Below are 18118 nucleotides of genomic sequence, written 5' to 3' on the forward strand. Positions count from 1 at the left end.
AGAAATGTGATGTTTGGGAATGGGAAGAAAATAGAGAGGAATTGGGAGGGGGAAGGTAGAGGAACATGTAGAAAGAAAGAAAGACTCCAGAAGAAAAGAGACAAACTAACAAAGGCCCCTGGCAGAAAACAGAATCGTGCCCACGTTAGAGGGCACGGGGCATGTTTGTTACCATTAGTAAAGAAATAAAACGCCTCCTACCCCTTTATGAATCATTGACATGGTTCTGTTTTTTTTATTTTTTTAAGAGGCAGCATGTTAAGGACAAGTGGTCTTCAAATAGGTGGAGGAAGAAGGAGAAATTTATATAGGAGAGAATTCAGTGGACTTGGTAAATTTGATGGGCCCCAGGTGCTGTAGCACAGACATAGGGACGGGTTGGGAAGTGAAGGAAAGAAGGCCCTGAGGAATACGGAAGAGAGAGGAGGGACTTAGGGTTAGGCAGGGTGGAGCTGGGTGTACCTGTAAGCTCAATGTACAAGGCTGGGAGGAGTTTGGTGCTTAGGGGAAAAGCAGATGCACTATTGGGAGTCCTGTATAGAGCAGAAGCCATTGGAGCGGGGCCTAGGGCTGCCTCTTGGGAGAAATCAGGGGCCAGAATAGCTTGAGTGGGAACCTGGCACTTCAGGTGGAGGCTGGGTGAATCTGATGAGGATCCCTCTCCCCTGAATCCCTTCTGCAGTACTGTAGGGTCTGGCATTAACCCTTGAGGAGCTGAGAGAGGCAATCGGACTGGAGCCAGAAACTAACCAGTAAGGTGAGTTACCACCAGGGTTAGGGGATTGCTTTTGAGTTAACTGTTCTCTGAATCTTGGATCCTAGGATTTAATAGGTGTTTGTCTAAAGTGAGATGGGGTGGTAGGGAGGAGGATAGAGAGCTCCTTGGAGAGTCTTTGCCCACAGGAGCTGAGAAAAATCACAACCCCATGATCCGCAACTCCTGATGGGCCAACTTTGTCTGCAGGCTAGTTCTTCTAGCTGTATGTGCTAGTGAGGATTTTTTTTTCCCCTGCATTTCCTCAGATGAGACCTCAGATGTCCACAAATATATACATACCGTTTTTCAATCCAGTTCAGTGATAGTGCTGTGACTTATCTATATAGGAATAGATAGAACAGGTCTTGGGACAAGTCATTTATGGCAAAATCCAGCTTTGAACCCAAGTTCTCTGACTCTAGATCTACCACTGCTTCTATCAGCCAAAGCTTAAGGAGATCTTGGCATGTAGCCCCGAGCAGGAGAACATTGGTTTCCAAATTAGGTAAATAACCTGACTTCCAGTCCTTAACCTTTGAGTGCAGTGGAAGGAATTCTAGATTTGGAATCAGAAGACTCCAGTTCAGATACTAGCTCTGCTAATTATTGCCTAGGTGACCTTGGGCAGGTTAATGTCTTTGGGACTCAGTTTCCTTATCTGTAAAATTAGGAGGTTGGGCTAGATGACCTGTACAGGTCCTGCCAGTTCTAACTTTATAATCCTTGGAAAGAAACCTATCCACTTGTTCTAAAGGGGCAAAGAGAGATCCCAGTCATTATCAAAGTGATCAATCAACAGGCAGTTATTGATTGTCTAATATTAACCTGCACAATTCCTATGACTGGGCTGGGTACTGAGGAAGTGGAAGACGCAGCTAGTTAGACTGAGCTCCTGGACAGCAGGGACTGATTTTTTAATTTCTTTGTATTCCCATCACTTACTTCAGTGCCTGGCAGTCAAGTCAGTCAATGTGCATTTATTTAACATTTATTTGCCAGGTGCTGTGCTAAGCGCTGGGTATAACCAAAAAGCTCAAAGCCAGGCTCTTCTTTCCAGGAGTTCACACACTAATCGGATGAAGTAGGTGCTTAGGAGATGCTTACTGACTTGAAATCCTTGTTGACTCAGCTTTAGGATTTTGGAAATCAGGAAGCCAAAGGGAAGACAGAGTAATCTGTATTCATCTTCATGCCTTCTCTTTCCATATTCCTAGTCTCCAGTACCAAGCTTCATACCCTGACTTTAGCCTCACAGGTGCCCCACATTGGAACTGAAAAGTTCAATGCTCAGTGACAAAAAAGTCCCAGAACAGGAAAGTCTTTGGGGCTGCTAAGCTAGGGAAACATCTCTGGAGTGCTTGGGACGAGCTCCAAGAGCCACAGGACACTGGAGATTTTTGTTGTGTTACTTTTTTTTAAAGAGAAAATGCTAAGTCCTTTTATCTGAGCAATTAACCACACTCAGGAGGGCACAAGGTGCAAGAAGCCTGGAGCCTAGGAGCCAATTTTCAAAAGTAGCAAAAAGGATATTTTGGTGAATTCTTGTTGGACAAGTACAGAGGCAGTGTTGGTGGGTCAGCCAATGAAATGTACAACTATGAAGACCAAGTTAGATATTGTTTGGCTATTTTAAAAGGGGCTGGACAATGTCCTGAACACCTTAGAGCTGGGGGAGCCAAAAATCTCCCTTGGGCACTAGTTGATTGGGGGGTCAGGAAAAAACATTGAATAATTGTCTTAAGTGTATCTGCAACCATTTCCTGAGACATTGGTTCAAGGACTGGAAGCAGGAAGGTAGATTGGCCGAATTTCTGAATAGAAGGGGCTGATCCTTTGTCTCTGTGCCCAAGGAGGGGCTTTGTTAGACCACTGGGCCCAATTTAGATGAAATCTGACCAAAGGCTCTTAGCGGCGGCCTTCCCCATGAGTGGGTGTGAGACCTGATGCATTCTTCTCATCACAAGCATTCATCTTTACCTGCTCTCTGTGTTTTTCTGAAAGTTTCCAGACAGCCTGCCTGGGGAAAATGGCCCTTCTGCAAGAGAGTATCTAGGGTTTCATTCTTTCTTGTGGTTCTCTCTGAATGGTTAGGGTCTCACCTGTTCCCTCCCCAGGGGCACCATTTTTCAGGCCCCTCACTTTCCCAAACCCAGTTTACTTTGTTCATTGTGAGTGGTTCTTGGCACGGCCTCAGCTCTTTTCCATTCTTCTGGCGGCTGCAGTTACCAGACTGGGAAGTTGGACCGGAGGAGGAGAAAGGAGAAATGCCATGTCACATGGGACTTCTCAGCTCACCACACCCCATTGCTAATTGGTAGATAATTCTCCCAAATTTGGGGCTAGATCCCTTGGGAGAGAAAGTACAATAGGGAATGACTTATTTCTCAGGAAAAGAGAATTTTACCTAAGCTTAGGATCCAAGGAAGAATTTAATTTATCTATGGCTAGAGCTGATCCAGGGATATAGTAGGTTGGTCAATCTGCCTTTGACTCCATGTCTGTTGTCAGACCCAGGCCTCTGGATTGGCAAAGTGTCTTAGGAAAATGACAGGTAATAATAATAGTAATATACAGTAACATTTTCATCAGAGGTTCTTTTTGGTGTTTTTTTTTTTGGAGGGCAATTGGGGTTAAGTGACTTGCCCAAGGTCACACAGCTTATAAGCGTTAAGTGTGAGGACAGATTTGAACCCAGATCCTCCTGATTCCAGGGCCAGTGCTCCATTCACTGCGACACCTAACCGCCCTTTTGTCAGAGGTTCTTAACCCTGTTTGTGTCATGGACCCCTCTGGCAGTCTGGTGAAGTTTATGGACCTTTCTCAGAATATTTTAAAATGTATACATACATGCCTAGGGTTACAAAGAAACCAATCATATTGAAATATAATTATCAATCTTTAAAAAGTTCACAGACACTAGGTTAAGAACCCCTGATTTACATAGCAGTTTAAGGCTGACATTATTATTATCTTTATAAGGTTTACATAATTATCTCATTTGAGCTTCACAACAACCTGTAGAGGTGAGTGTTATTATTCCCATTTTACAGATGAGGAAACTGAGGCCCAAAGAATCTAAATGATTGCCCTAGACCTTCTCACTAATTAAAGCATCAGAGACAGCATCTGAATGCTAGTCTTAGGGACCTGAAGGGACATCTACCACATCACCTCACTAGGGAAAAAGTGGTAGTACTTTAAATAAAAGAGATTAAGGCTTGAATATCACCATGACCCCACTGATCACACGGGGAAAACGTCATCCTCCTGTCACGTCAGGGTGAGGGGTGAAAATTTCTCAGACTGCACCCTAAAATCTAGTAAGGTTTCTCATGAGAACAGGCCCGGGTCCCCTCTACCGGAAAACACATGGCGAGCCCTCAGTGCCACCTCAGCATTAAGTCTGCCAAATGAGGACACGTACATTTGGATTGCTGTGCCCTGTTTCCCTGTCTTTTTCAGCGCCTAGATTGTAAGCCTGCCTCCTAGCCAATGGGAATAAGGGATAGCGGTGGGAGGAGGTTTGTTCTCCCTAGGGTGTATCAGCTTGCTCTGTCTTCTGTGACACACCTCCTTCCACTTGTCCATTCTAGTGGAGGTGATGCCCTTTTCTTGCAAGAACTGAATAAATGCTTTCTGTTCCTACCTTGAGATGCGTCTGAGTTTTAAATTTTGGGAGTCCCCGTACCCCACACACATCTATCCCAACTCTGCCACCTAAAAAAAAAAAATTTAAAAAACCTATGCAACCTTGAGCAAGTGACTTAACCTCTCTGGTCCTCAGTTTCTTCATCCTTAAAATGGCATTGGACTACGTGGCCTCTGAGGTCCCTACCATCTCAAAGTCAACAATGCTGTATTTTTCACCCTGATGTTCTCCTGACTCCTGACTATCTCTCTGGTTATCTCTGACTTCTGCTGATCAGAGCTGCCTCTGATGTTCATTTGTAACCAGATTTCTCCCAGCTAAAAATGTTAGCAGAGTTTAGGGGATTTCTCTATCCAATTCAGTCTGCCCCAAGCTCTGCACTGCACAGAGTGGCCCTGACTGCGTCTCATTCCACAGCAGCTCACCAGTGCGGTCCTGAACAGTGTTGAACTTCAAATCAGGTGGGTCCTTGGTTTGAATCCTGTCTCTAATTGAATCTCTCTGGGCCTCAGTCTCCTTCCCTGTAAAATGAGCATGTTTTACTTAGCTTCAAAGGCCCCTTTTAGCTCTAAATCTGTGATCTTGTGGAAGATTGGTCCCTGCTGCCGTTTTTAGGCTAACTCGACAAAAAAAGGGAAGGGCAAAAAACTGGAGATGGAGGGAGGACAGATTTGAGAGTGTGCTTTCAAGCTTGACTCCAGCTCATTCATTTGTACCTGTGGCTCAAGGCCTGGCCTCATGGGTATGTGGAGTAGGCAGCTGTCCCACTGTGATTAGAAGGATACCTGGAAGCCCCCCTGCCCAAATATAGCTCTTGGGCAGATCTGTCTCTGAAGTGTTAAGCACAGCCATCATTCATTTCCTTTGAGTTAAGCATTGCCCTCTCCCTGGGGTCATCTTTTGAAAATACAAATACTACAGTGAAAGACTCAACAATATTAAGTTCCTCATAGGGAAGTGTAAATGCACTTATCAGATGACTTTGTTCCCTTAGCAGGAGAGAGCAGTGCTGCCTGGGAGCTCAGGTTAGGGGTGGAGAGAAGAGGGAAAGAACCTCCCTTAGGAGGTCAGGGCCAGTAAATGTAACTTTTCCAAAGACTAGCCTCAGGCTGTTTTATCTTCACCTGAACTGCCACCGGGTGGTGCAGTGCATAGACTATAGGACTGGGTGTTAGGAAGGGCCAAGTTCAAATCCTGCCTCTGATACTGTGACTTTAGGCAAGAAATTTAATCTTGGGTTTCCTTATCTGTAAAATGAGGCCCCTTCCAGCTTAGGAGTTATAATCTATGGCAATACTCCCTCTTGAGATGCTACATTCCGGCAGAATCCTCTTCAAGGACATGGATTGTTTTTCATTTTGTTGTTGTATTCCTACTACTGTGTAGTCTATAGTTTCAAGGGGTGAGTATTATTATTATTATTTTCATTTTACAGCTAAGGAAATGGAGGCAAACAGGTTAAGTGACTTACCCATGGTCACCTACTGGTAAGTGTCAGGCAGGATTTGAATGTAAATCTTCCTGACTACCATGTAACCTAGCTAGGGAAAAAGATGGTAGGGAGTAAAATCAGAGCTTAAAACCGGTTATAAATGAAGTCTTATTTAAGTGTCGTTAGTCAAGCAATCTAAATTTTTTAATCCCTAAATATAGCTATAAATTTGCTTGAAATACTCAAACTCTGTTAGATGGAAAAAAAAAAACCCCACATATAAAAATAATAGCTAGTATTTACATGTTGCTTTAAGGTTTGTTGCAGTTATTTAAGTATGTTATTTCATTTGATCCTCACAACCCTATGACATAAATGATTTTATTATCCTCATCTGATAGATGAAGAAACCAGACTGAAAGCATTAAAGTGATTTTCCCAGAGTCACACTGCAAATAAATACCTGAGGCTTGAACCCAGGTCCTCTGATTCTAGAGCCAATGTTCTTTTCAGTGTACCATGAAGAATAAATTTCAGAGGTAACCCAGGACCTTTTTTCAGGACACTAAAATCCCTACAGAATAGCTCCCAATAATTGGTCCGCATCATAGCAACTTAAGGTCTAGGCCAAACTGACCAGGGCTGTGCTTTGGGATGAAACTGCCTGATACCCAGCCCAATACCCAATTCCAGTTGCCAGTGCGGTTGACTACAAGCTCTGTAAATGCCCAACCCCTGTTCCTTCCCTTCTGACTCCCCGCAAACATGTGCAGATCACAGGCAGATGGGTCATCAGCTGCCCTAACTTGACCAGCCTCCTGACACGGCTGGCTTCTAACTATGTGGCAAAGGCAGGGATTCTGGCTCAGCCTGACCCAGAGATTTTCCTTTTTAATTAGTGTCATTATAAACCGTTAATTAAGTTTTACAGCAGCAGTTGTTCCCTTTTGGAATGGAAATCTGCTGTGGCTGGAGCATTGGGCTGTGTGCTGTCCTCACCAGCTTCAGTCTGGGATGACAGATCTTTGAGAGGCTTCTCTCTGATTTTAAAAGGTCTCCCAGAAGAACAGAGCTTCTATTCTGTCTGCAGCCACCCAGATCTAAAGGCTATGCAAGGAATTTGTACCTGGTGGGCAAGATCTGGGGTTTTATTGGAGCTGGGCAGCACCTAAACAGAAGCTAGCGGCTATAGTAAACACAGCCTTCCTACTTGCTGGGACTACTTCTGCTCATGCGGGATAATGAAATGCGTGTAGCAGACAAGCACGGGGCCGTGGGTGAATGATGAATCACAGTGACCTCTGGTTCCTAGTGGAGATCAGATAAGGGCTAGATTTGGAGTCAGGACTTGTAGCTCATATCTGATTACTGTTGGTCTCACCTTAGGTAAATCTGGGCCTTAGTTTCCGTGTTTGTAAAATGAAGGGGTTGGAATTATGTGACCTCTAAAAAAGGCACTAAATATAAGATCATATGGCCCAAGTGAACAAATATTTTTTTTTTAAACAACTGCAATGGGCCAAGGTGTGCGCTCAACAACGTACATACAGCTTATAAAGCTTGTCAAAGGGACTTAATGAAACAATTAGATAAAAATACAAGGAAGTATATGGTTCTTAAGGGCACAGGTCAGGTAGGTGGTTAATATAATAGGAGTTCAGAAAAGGCAGGCTATTGAGGTGGAGGGGAAAAGTCTGGCTGTGTAGGTAGACAGACAAAAATAATTAAGAAAGGGCCATAACCCCAAAGAGCTTAGAATTTCAGAGACAAAACAAATGATTCAGTGGAAAGCACTGGTCTTTGAGTCAGGAAAACCTGAGTTCAAATCCTTCTTCACACACTTCCTAGCTTGTGTGACTCTGGAATAGCCTTTTAGAGCAGACCTGCACAACATATGGCCTTTGGGCTGCTTGGGGCCCACCAAAGGATTTCAGGTGGCCCTCAAAAAATGTAGAGGATGTAAAAGAAAGTAAAGATGTAACGAGGGGTGGCTAGGTGGTGCAGTGAATAGAGCACCGGCCCTGGAGTCAGGAGTACCTGAGTTCAAATCTGACCTCAGACACTTAACACAAAAACTAGCCTTGTGACCTTGGGCAAGTCACTTAACCCCAATTGCCCTCCAAAAAGAAAAACAAAAAAGATGTAATGAGTGCTTTGTCCATGCCCTGTTTAATCTGCCTTCCACTAGTCACTATTGTGGCCAGTGGGTTGCCACTGGGTACTCGCTCCTGTGTGTCACATGCCATGCAGCAATCAGCCATCACCAGTCTGTCTCTAGTTACCTTTACTTGGAAAGTGAGCTGCTAAAAACCCATCTGCAGGGGCAGCCAGGTAGCACAGCGAGTAAGAGCACTGGCTCCAGTGTTGAGAAGACCTGGAGATCGAATCCTGGGCTCAGACACTTAGCCCCATCCAGAAACACCTGACCGTGTAACCTTGAGCAAGTTACTTAACCCTGATTGCTTAAAAAAAAAAAAAAACCCATCTGCAGCCTAAAGAAGTTTAGCCTCTTTTAATTTTGGCCCCTGCCTACTGCCAAGTTGTACAGGTCTCTTTTAGAAGAATAACCACCTCCTCCATGATGGACACTGTGCCTCTCTTCAGGAAGCCTACAAATCTGTCTGCCTCAATTTTCTCATCTATAAAAATGGGTATATGGGGCGGCCAAGTGGCACAGTGAGTAAGAGCGCCAGCCCCAGAGTCAGGAGACCTGGGATCGGTTCCGGCCTCAGATACTTAACACCCACACAAAATAACTGGCCGTGTAACCTTGGGCAAGTTACTTAACCCCAATTGCTTTAAAAAAAAAGGGGGGGGGGTGTATAATAACAGCATTTACCTTCCAGGCTCCCAGGATTGTTTTGTGAATCAAATGAGTTCACATTTGTAAAGTGCTATATAAATTATTGCTATTAGCATTATTGTTGTTTTTGTTATATAGAGGAAAAGCATATGAAAAAAGACATAAAGTGCACCGCTAATTAAAGCAGTCTAGTGTTAGATTTCTAGATACCCTGATTCTAAGTCCTGTTCTTACCCAGACCTCCAAGTTAAAAGGGATCTCAGAGAGTACGTAAATCAAATCCTACCTAAAACTTAATTCCTCTGTGCAACACCCTGGACAAGTGAGCTTGAAACGCCCACATCGTCAAGAAGCCCATCTATTACCTCTCATCGTGAGGGAATCTTTCTTGATATTGAGCAGAAATCTGCTTCTCTGTCTTTTCTGCTCACTATTTCTAGTCATACCCTCTGGGGCCAATTAGAGCAAGTCTAATCCCTCTTTCACAAGATAGCCCTTCAAATATTAGAAAGCAACCCTCATGTTCCCCCAAAGACTTTTCTTCTTCTGGCTAAATATGCATAATTTCTTCAGCAAAGTTTCCTGTGCTTTGGACTGGGGATGAGAGTAGAGCAGAGGGAAGGAAATAAGCATTTATATAATACCTATGTGCTAGGCCTTGTGCTAAGTCCTTTACAAATAATATTTCATTTGATCTTCACAAAAACTCTATGAGGTAATACTGTTATTATCTCCACTTTACATTTGAGGAAACTGAGGCACAAACAGGTTAAGTGACTTGCCCAGGGTCATCCAGCTTGTAAATGTCTGAGGCTAAATTTGAACTCGGGTCTTCCAGGTCCAGCACTTTCTCTGTCTCCTGTGCCACAGAGCTCTAAGCCCCTAACCATACGGATTGTCCTTGTCTGAACATTGTTTAGTTTATAAAGGTGTTATTTTGTTAGTCCAGTCCTCTAACGTAGCATGTGGTAGGTCCTTTATCTTCCAGAGCCTCAGAAACTTACTACTTATGTAATCTTGGCAAGTCACTTAACCCTCCTTGCCTCAGTTTCCTCATCTGTAAAATGAGCTGAAGGAGATGGCAAACCACTCCAGTTTCTTTGCCAAGAAAACCCCAAACGGGGTCACAGAATCAGAAAGGACTGGAAAGTGACTGAACAAATGAAAAGAATCTATAAACAATAGTTTGAGAGCTATTCCTGGCAAAATTTTGGAAGATGGTAGTGAATGAATGGTTTGTGAACATCCAAAAAGGGCAGTAATGTTCACTAAGATGGGCCCATCAAAAAACAGGTCATGCCAGACTAACCTCATTGCCTTTTTAAAACAGGGTCACTAGACTGGTAGATCTGGGAACGTGGATGATTGGGTTTCCTAAGATTTCAGCAAAGTATTTCACAAGAGCTCTCATGCTTTCTTTGTGGACAAGATGGATCGATATGGAATAGGTGATTATAGGCACAATGACTCAGAACTGGTTGAATGACTAGATTTGGGAAGTAAGTCATTAATGATTCCCTTTCAAATTAGAGACAGAGTAGTGTAGTAGATGGAGGTTATTTTAAAAATAGGCCCCAACAAGAGAAGAACGGTGTCTGTCTTCTAGTCTAGTCTTCTGTCTAGTAGGAGGGAGGTGGCTTTCCCTCTAAAGTTTAGCATCTAAATTTTGCCCTAATCAAACCACACCTGGAATGCCTTGTTCAGTTCCAGACACATTTTCAGGAAGACCACTAGCAGACTTCTGAGGAGGAGTTAGGGGTTATCCAGGCCACTGATTTCATCATTATAGAGAAATGCCCTCCAATGATACAGATCAGCAACCTAATTATAGACTGAGAAGGAATGACTGAGAGACCCTGTGAAGTTGTGAATGACTTGCCCAGGATCTCAGATAGCAAATAGCAATGGCACAACTTGCATTCCACTGTCATCTACTTTCTTCTTAAAAAAATAAAAATAAAAACCAAAGACATCTACCCTTCTCTTGTCTTGCAGCATTTCTCCCATTCTCCACACTTTCAAATACAGTATCATTCAAGGTCGGGGCAAAGAGGTGTCTCAGTGAATAGAGTACTGGGCCTAGAGTCAGGAAGATTCATCTTCCTGAATTCAAATCTGCAGTCAGATACTTACTAGCCATGAACCCTGGGCAAGTCCCTTAACCCTGTTTGCCTCAGTTTCCTCATCTGTAAAAAATGAGCTGGAGAAGGAAATGGCAAACCATTCCACTTTCTTTGCCAATAAAACCTCAGATGGGGTCACAGAGTCAGACATGACTGAAAATGACTGAACAACAAATAATTCAGGGTGGTGGTGATGGTGGCACTGCAGTCACATTAGTTAGTCTTTTCAGTACACAGGATTAGATCCATTCAAGACTGATGACTTGGAACTCATGGAAGGAAGAAACCAAGTACTCTCTTCCTATTTCCTTATTTATTCTGGGTTTCAACTCCTCATTAACTGTTTTGCTCTGTCTTTTCGAATTCATAGATCTTTCCTCTTGGCAGACAGAAAAGAAACAAAAAAACAAGTTGAACAGTTGAGCTTTCTTTCTGTAAACCCTTATCCTAGCCCTACCCACCCCAAGTAGCATTTTCTTTGATCCTTCTCTTTTCTCCAACATAGAAAGCCTACAATGCCTACTTCACAGTTGTGCACACAAAGACAATCAGTAGATGTTAACTGATTTTTTAAAAAGCAAACTGGAAAATATTTTTCAAATTGCATTCCAAAAGTGAACTTTCTACTTTCTTCTACACCATCTTAAATACATGCAACACCACTCCCTCCCACCCTGTAAGTCAATAGTAAAAGCTTTCCCCCACCCCCAAATACAACATAAACTCTAGTTCAGAGGTTTCCAAATTTATTTGGCCTACTGCCCTCTTTAAAAAAAATTACTTGTTGCCCCCTGGAAACCTATTTTCTTTAACTTTTTTTTTTTAATTTGCATCATTTAAAAAAAGTATTTTTTTAAATGACACATCTTAAATTTAATAATCTATTATAAATTTGTGGGTTTTTTTCCTGCACTGACATTTTGATGATGCAATATTGCATCATGTCACCATATAGTATCATATTGTAAACAAGTCATTACATGCATATTCCTGCCGATGCATGCTGGACTTCCTGACAATGTGCAGTACTCTTGCCTACCAACACTTGCTTGTTAAGACCTGCGGGTAGACTTAACAATTGATTGGTTATAACTTGTATTTTGTGTGTTTATTTGGAGAATAATGTAATCACTATGACTCTGTTATACAACAGATAAATATGTACAAATGGTTTTTCAAAATTTTCTTATCTTTTCTTATGCTTCCACTGCCCCCTTATTTTTATTCGAGGTCCCCCAGTTGCACTCAAGGCTACTACAAACCTCCTCCCCGTTGGTCCAGGGCCCCCCAGGGGGCGATATTGCCCACTTTGGGAACCTATGGGTTCAATACAGGGTGTCCCACAAGTCTTAGTGCAGGTTTACATGCTTTTATTGAATTACCTTGGGGCAGGGACTGTTTTTCATTTGTTCATTTTTCTTTTCTTTTGTTTTTTTTCTTTGTGTCTTTGTACCTAGTATAGTGTTTTGCATATATCAGGTGTTTAATAAATGCTCATTGAGTTACTGGATTAGTGTCTAGAATGAGGGAAGTGGTTGCTCCCCCCCGCCAAACTTTGTCCTAGTCAGTCTACCTGGGGAGTACTGTATTCAGTCTCAAACACTATGTTTTTAGGAAAGACATTGACAAACTTAATCAATATAACATCTTTGACTCAGATGAAGCCCTTGACTTGAAATACAGATTTAGGTTCAAGCCCAACCTCTGATTTTTCTGACCCTGGGTAAGTCATTTAACCTCTAAAATAATAGTTCAAATTCCTAGGACTTTTCTATTGAGTTCCCTACATAGATGAAATCTTAGATCCTTGAGGATGAGTTGGAAGCAATGACTGGGTACAGGTTCTGGAAACCCCCTTGAACTCTCCTTGAGTCTTCCTACTTGATCTGGCATTCCCTGAAACCATAACCCCCTTAAGTGGCCTTTAATTGTCGCCATGCCCAATTCTCTGTTCCCCTTAGCCTAGCCCAGGCCTTCATGGTCTGTTACCTCTGGATTTCCTCTGGCTACTTCTCATCCTTGACCCTATCCAAAGCTCATTCTCTTGGTTCCTGGCCTCCACCCTGTAGTCACTGTAGCCTACTGGCCATTCTCATCAAGATCCTCACTAGACCCCTCCTCCAATCACCCCAGACTACTTGGCCAATCCTAGATCCCTCCCACAGTCTTTCTGTATATAAGATCCATCTCAGCCTTCATGAAGGTACCTAGATTCAATCTGACCCACTTGTCAATTCAAGCATCACAAATGCTCAGAGTCCTTAAGAGTCTGGCCAATATGGCGGATTTGTTTTAATTAATCTTGTCTTTGGCTGAAAGAAGGTTTGGATCTAATTCATTCAGGTAGGACCTGTTGCTATTTTGGGGTCCCAGTACCCCTAAACCTCAACAGCAGAAATCTAGTAGAATGGCTGAAAGACATTGTACTGTTTAACATTTTTTTTAAAAAAAACTATCAATGGAAACATTTTTGTCATGCTAATCAAATTTGCAGGTGATAATTCTGAAAAGATGTAATTAAGACAGAAATGACAAGCCAAATCTAGGAAGTTGAAATTTAATAGTGACAGGAATACTGTTCATATCAAATGTAATATTCTCTTCTCAGTCAAGAAGACACCATCTTCTCAGTAGAGGTAACTCTGCAGAAGTCCTGTAGAATATGGGTGGCGAGATACCATTGTATTTTGCCCTGGAAATCTTGGAATACCATATTCAGTTCATTGAGGGTGTGGGGAGGTAGAGGGTAAGGCTGGGACATTTTTAGGAAGAACATTTGTAAGCTGGAGTGTCCAGAGGAGGGTGACCAAGACACAGTATTGGAGACTACTTCACATTAGGACTGGTTAATGGAGATTTAGGGAGGAGGACATGCCAGCTATCTTAAAATATCTGAAGGACCATCTGACATGCAGAAGAGAATCAATTTGTTCTTGTCCTCAGCGGGCAGAAGGAGGCATGCTGTGGATAAGTGGCAAAGAGGCACATTTGTGCTCAGAGTAAGAAAAAGCTCCCCAACAATCAGAGATGTCAAAAAGTGGAATGGTGTTTCTTGGGAAATAGTAGGTTCCCCCTCAATAGGAATCTTTGGGGAAAAGCTGGATGCCCACTTGCTGGGAATGTCTTTATATGGAAGGAAATCAGATATGAGCTGCATTAGACCAGTCTCTGAGGCTGGTTCTAAGTTCTGAGATCCTCTAAGAATTGCAAAGTTCATCATCATCATTCTTGTGCTTGAGATGGGATTTGAGAAGTCTTTGTTTTGTTTTGTTTTTTGCTTTTTTTTTTTGGAGGGCAATTGGGGTTGTGATTTACCCAAGGTCACACAGCTAGTAAGTGTGTTAAGTGTCTGAAGCCGCATTTGAACTCAGGTCCTCCTGACTCCAGGAACGGTGTTCTATTCACTGCACCACATAGAAGTCTTTTCTAGAGGCAGGGAGACCTGAGTTTGAATTTTGCCTTAGACACTTATTTGGCTGTATAACCCTGGATAAGTCATTTACCCCATATTGACCCCAGTTTCTTCATCTAAGAAATGGGGATAGTAATAGCACCTATGTCATAGGGATGTTTTATCATCTAAACCATATAGCAAGAGTAATGTTTTCTTTTTTGTGTGTTTTGGAAGGGGGAAGGTAAGGCAATTGGGGTTAAGTGACTTGCCCAAGGTGACACAGCTAGTAAGTGTTGTCTGAGGTTGGATTTGAACTCAGGTCCTCCTGACTCCAATACTGCTGCTCTATTCACTGTACCATCTAGCTGTCCCCCCCAAAAACCAGGATTTTATTTTATTTTTTGGAGGGGAAGAGGGATATTTTCTAAGCTTTACTGAGATCCAGGTGTAACATATCTGTGACATCAGATTAAAAATTGTAAAAGCTTCCATTTACATAGACAGGTTTCCAAAGTGCTTTGCCTCTTTTATTACTCACAACAAGCCCATGAGGCATGTGCTTCAGGCAGGGGTGTTGTGAAGTTCAAATGAAATGATGGATATAATAACAATTAATAATAACTAACATTTATATAACACCTACTATGGGTCAGGCTCCCTGCTAATAAGCACTTTACAAATATCTCATCTGGATGTGGGCACTACTATTATTTCCTTTTTACTGCCAGGGAACTGAGGCAAACTAAGTTCAAATGATGTGCCCGGGGTCACAAAACCCAGGCACTCTGTGAACCTTACACTCTATAGAAATGCTAGTTATTCACATTTGTGCTCATATTAGTATTAATTAGGCTCCTAGGCTTCATTCCCAGTGGTTTCTTCTGCTCCTCAGCGAGCTCAAGCGAAGTTCATAGAACAATTGAGGGGGGTGCTGGGAAATGGATAACCATCAGGCTGGGGGTGGGGAAAGAAGGGGCTGGAAAACCACGTAGGCAAACAAACACTTAAATTCAATCTGCATTATTAACACTTTCTCTGTCTAGACCGCCCACAAAACTATAAATCTCGTCTCCACTTATCTATGGAGACTGCAGATTTCTAAGGTGTGTGTAAATGCTCCCGCTGAAAATTTAACTATCAATTCTGGCTCTAAAGCAGGTCAGAGCAGGCCCGGCACACTCTTTGCTGTAAGTATTATCACTGTTTTAAAGTTCAGGAAACCAAGATTCAGATTAAGTAACTGGTCCATGATGGCATGGCATGTGGCATGTCAGACATGCCACCCAAATGCAGGGCCCTCCTGATTCTGGGCCCACAGCTTTTGTTTTTTCTCCCATCTGCCCTACCGGTACTGTAAATCTACCAAAAAAAAAAAAAAGGGGGAACTTACCCGGGCATGCCCAGTTTTTCACGACGCCATGCTGGCTCTCAGTAATTACCACTTCCCTTTCTAAGTGTTAAAAAAAAAAAAAACATCCCTTTAATAATACTTTCTAGAATTTTGTCAGGACTTGAAATCAAGTTCGACAGCTTGAAAATCCAGGCATTTGCCTTTTTTTTTTTTTTTTTGAAGTTAAACCTAGGCAGCTTGAAGCTGAGTCAAGAAGACCTGAGTTCAAATCCAGTGTCAGACACTAGCTATTTGACTGGGGTAAATCACTGACCTTCTACCTCATTTTTCTCAACTGTAAAATGGGGATAATAATAGCACCTCCCAGAGCTGTTTTGAGGATCAAATGATATATTTGTAAAGCTCAGTGCCTGGCACATAGTAGGCTTAATAAATACTTGTTCCCTTCCCCTTCCTTTTCTGTTCTTTCTTCTATTTTCTTTTTACTATAAACTTACCATGAACATTTCAATTTAAAAAAAGATGATTGTATATGAATTTCTGTTATATAATTTTTAATGTATATTAAATTAAAGGCAATAGTAACAAAACTATCCTGTTTATGCATCCCTTTCTGTACATCCTTCATTTACCTTGAGTTTCAGCTCCCTAGTAATCTTTTTTGTTCTGTCCTCCTCAGTTCAAGGATCATTTAGCTTGGTAGATAAAATATCCTCCGTTATCATTGTTCCATCTTCCTTAAGCACCAAGCCCATCTCTCCCTTCATTGATGTTCCTTTTGACCCGAGCATAGCTTTCTTTAAAAGCAATTTTGGTTGTCTCTGGCTCCCTTCACCAGCCTCAGCTCAGTCTAATCTTTAGGACTTCTGACGCTATTTCAAGAGATCCATGCCACTCTTTAACATTCATCCTCTGATATCCATCCTCTTGTTCCCTTCTTCTACATATGCAGGTCCTCTTAAAATCTAAGTCAGTCAGTGAGTTTGTGTATCCACAATGGTCATTTTAGAAAGACCCTCTTTCATTTCCAACTGAAATAATTTGTGTTTGTATTGTTAGATTTCACTCTTCAGAATTTCCCATCTCTCCTGGGCTGACTTCTGACACTTTTCTCTGGACTCTTTAAAATTTCCTTTCTGAAAATGTAGACTATGTATTGGACAATGAATGTCTGGGTTTCCTCTCCTTCTCTATCATGGATTCTAAAATGTAATGATCACTTCTTCCCTTTTCTTTGACAACTCCCACCCCATGGTACTTAATACAAGCAGTTTTGAGGGCATATAGCAAAATACTGCAAATCAACCGGCCAACACTGGATGTTGATACAGAGACCCTGGAGGCCAAAACTTGGCTGTCTCTACTTGGATAAATGTGGGCAAGTAATTTAATATCTCTGGGCTTCAGTGCCTTTTTTTTAATGAGGGGGCTTGAACTAGATGGTCTCCGAGGCTCATTCCACATCTATGACCTTACGGCATTATTTGATGCTTGGAATTGCTGTTCCATGATAAACCAAGCAAGAATTTATTAAGCACCTACTGCGTGCTTGGTATTGTAACTAAGAGGTTACAAAGATACAAAATGAAACAAGCCTTACTCACAAAGAACCTACATTATAATGGAGGGGAAATAAAAGTTCATACAAAAATAAGTATATATAGAATAAAGTAAATACAAAGTAGTTTGAGAGGCAGAGTACTAGTCATTGAAAAGATCAGGAAAAGCTTGATGAGAAGACACATACCTGGGCTGTGTCTTGAAAGAAGAGAGAGAATCTATGAGGAGGGAGTGCATTCCAGGCATGGGGGATGGTCGATGCCAAGGCACAGAAAAGGATCATCATTGCAAGGACCAGAGAGAAGGCCAGTTTGGTTGGATCACAGAGTGAAGGAGAAAGGAATGATTTCCAGTGAGGCTGGAAAGACAGGCTGGAGTCGGGTTATGAAGGGCTTTAAAAACTAAACAGAAATGTTAGTCACTGGAGGTGATTGAATAGGGGAGTGTCATGTTCAGATCTGAGCTCAAGGAAAATCATTTTGGTAGCATCGAGTAGGATGAACTGAAGAAAGGGAGAGATGGGAGGCAAGGAGACCAATTAGGACACGGTTGCAATAATCTGGGTAAGAGGTGATGATGGCCCGAACCAAGATGGTAGCTATGAGAGCAGAGAAAAGGGATCAGATGTGAGAAATGTTGTGAAGGTAGACATGGCAAGGTTCAGCAACTGAAGATATATGGGGTCAGGGAAAGTGAAGGGATGAGTATAATGCCAAGGTTACATCCTGGAAGATGAGGGAGGGGAGGATAGAGGGGCACAAGGAAGAACAGAAAAGGAGTGGGGAGATAATAAAAAACTGAACTTTGGTGAATGGCCACAGTTTGAAGGCCAGAAAAGGAGGAATGATTGGCAAGGATTAAAAAAGAATCAAATTAATTTTAATGCGTTTTACTTTTAGAAAGGATGCTAGATAGATAGACAGATAGATAGGATAGATAGACAGACAGATAGATATATAGACAGACAGACAGACAGACAGACAGACAGACAGACAGATAGATAGATAGATAGATAGATAGATAGATAGATAGATAGATAGATAGATAGA

At 42.1% G+C, this 18118-nt stretch overlaps 1 protein-coding gene across 4 annotated transcripts in view; it reads left to right on the forward strand.

Moving 5' to 3' along the window:
• Window positions 1-464: 464 nt before the first annotated feature.
• TMEM184A (transmembrane protein 184A) overlaps window positions 465-18118 on the forward strand; it is a 53886-nt gene continuing 36232 nt past the window's right edge. For 3 of the 4 annotated variants that reach the window (XM_069084820.1, XM_069084821.1, XM_069084818.1), the window contains exon 1: window positions 466-757. The gene's annotated coding sequence lies outside the window, so the exon portion shown is untranslated. Of the gene's footprint in view, window positions 758-18118 lie in introns of all 4 variants that reach the window. The other variant, XM_069084823.1, reaches the window with a different exon arrangement.

The sequence above is a fragment of the Petaurus breviceps genome, unplaced genomic scaffold, assembly GCF_028583685.1.
Source record: "Petaurus breviceps papuanus isolate PSGF00001 unplaced genomic scaffold, PetGlider_PUasm1.0 175, whole genome shotgun sequence".
Lineage (NCBI taxonomy): Eukaryota > Metazoa > Chordata > Mammalia > Diprotodontia > Petauridae > Petaurus > Petaurus breviceps.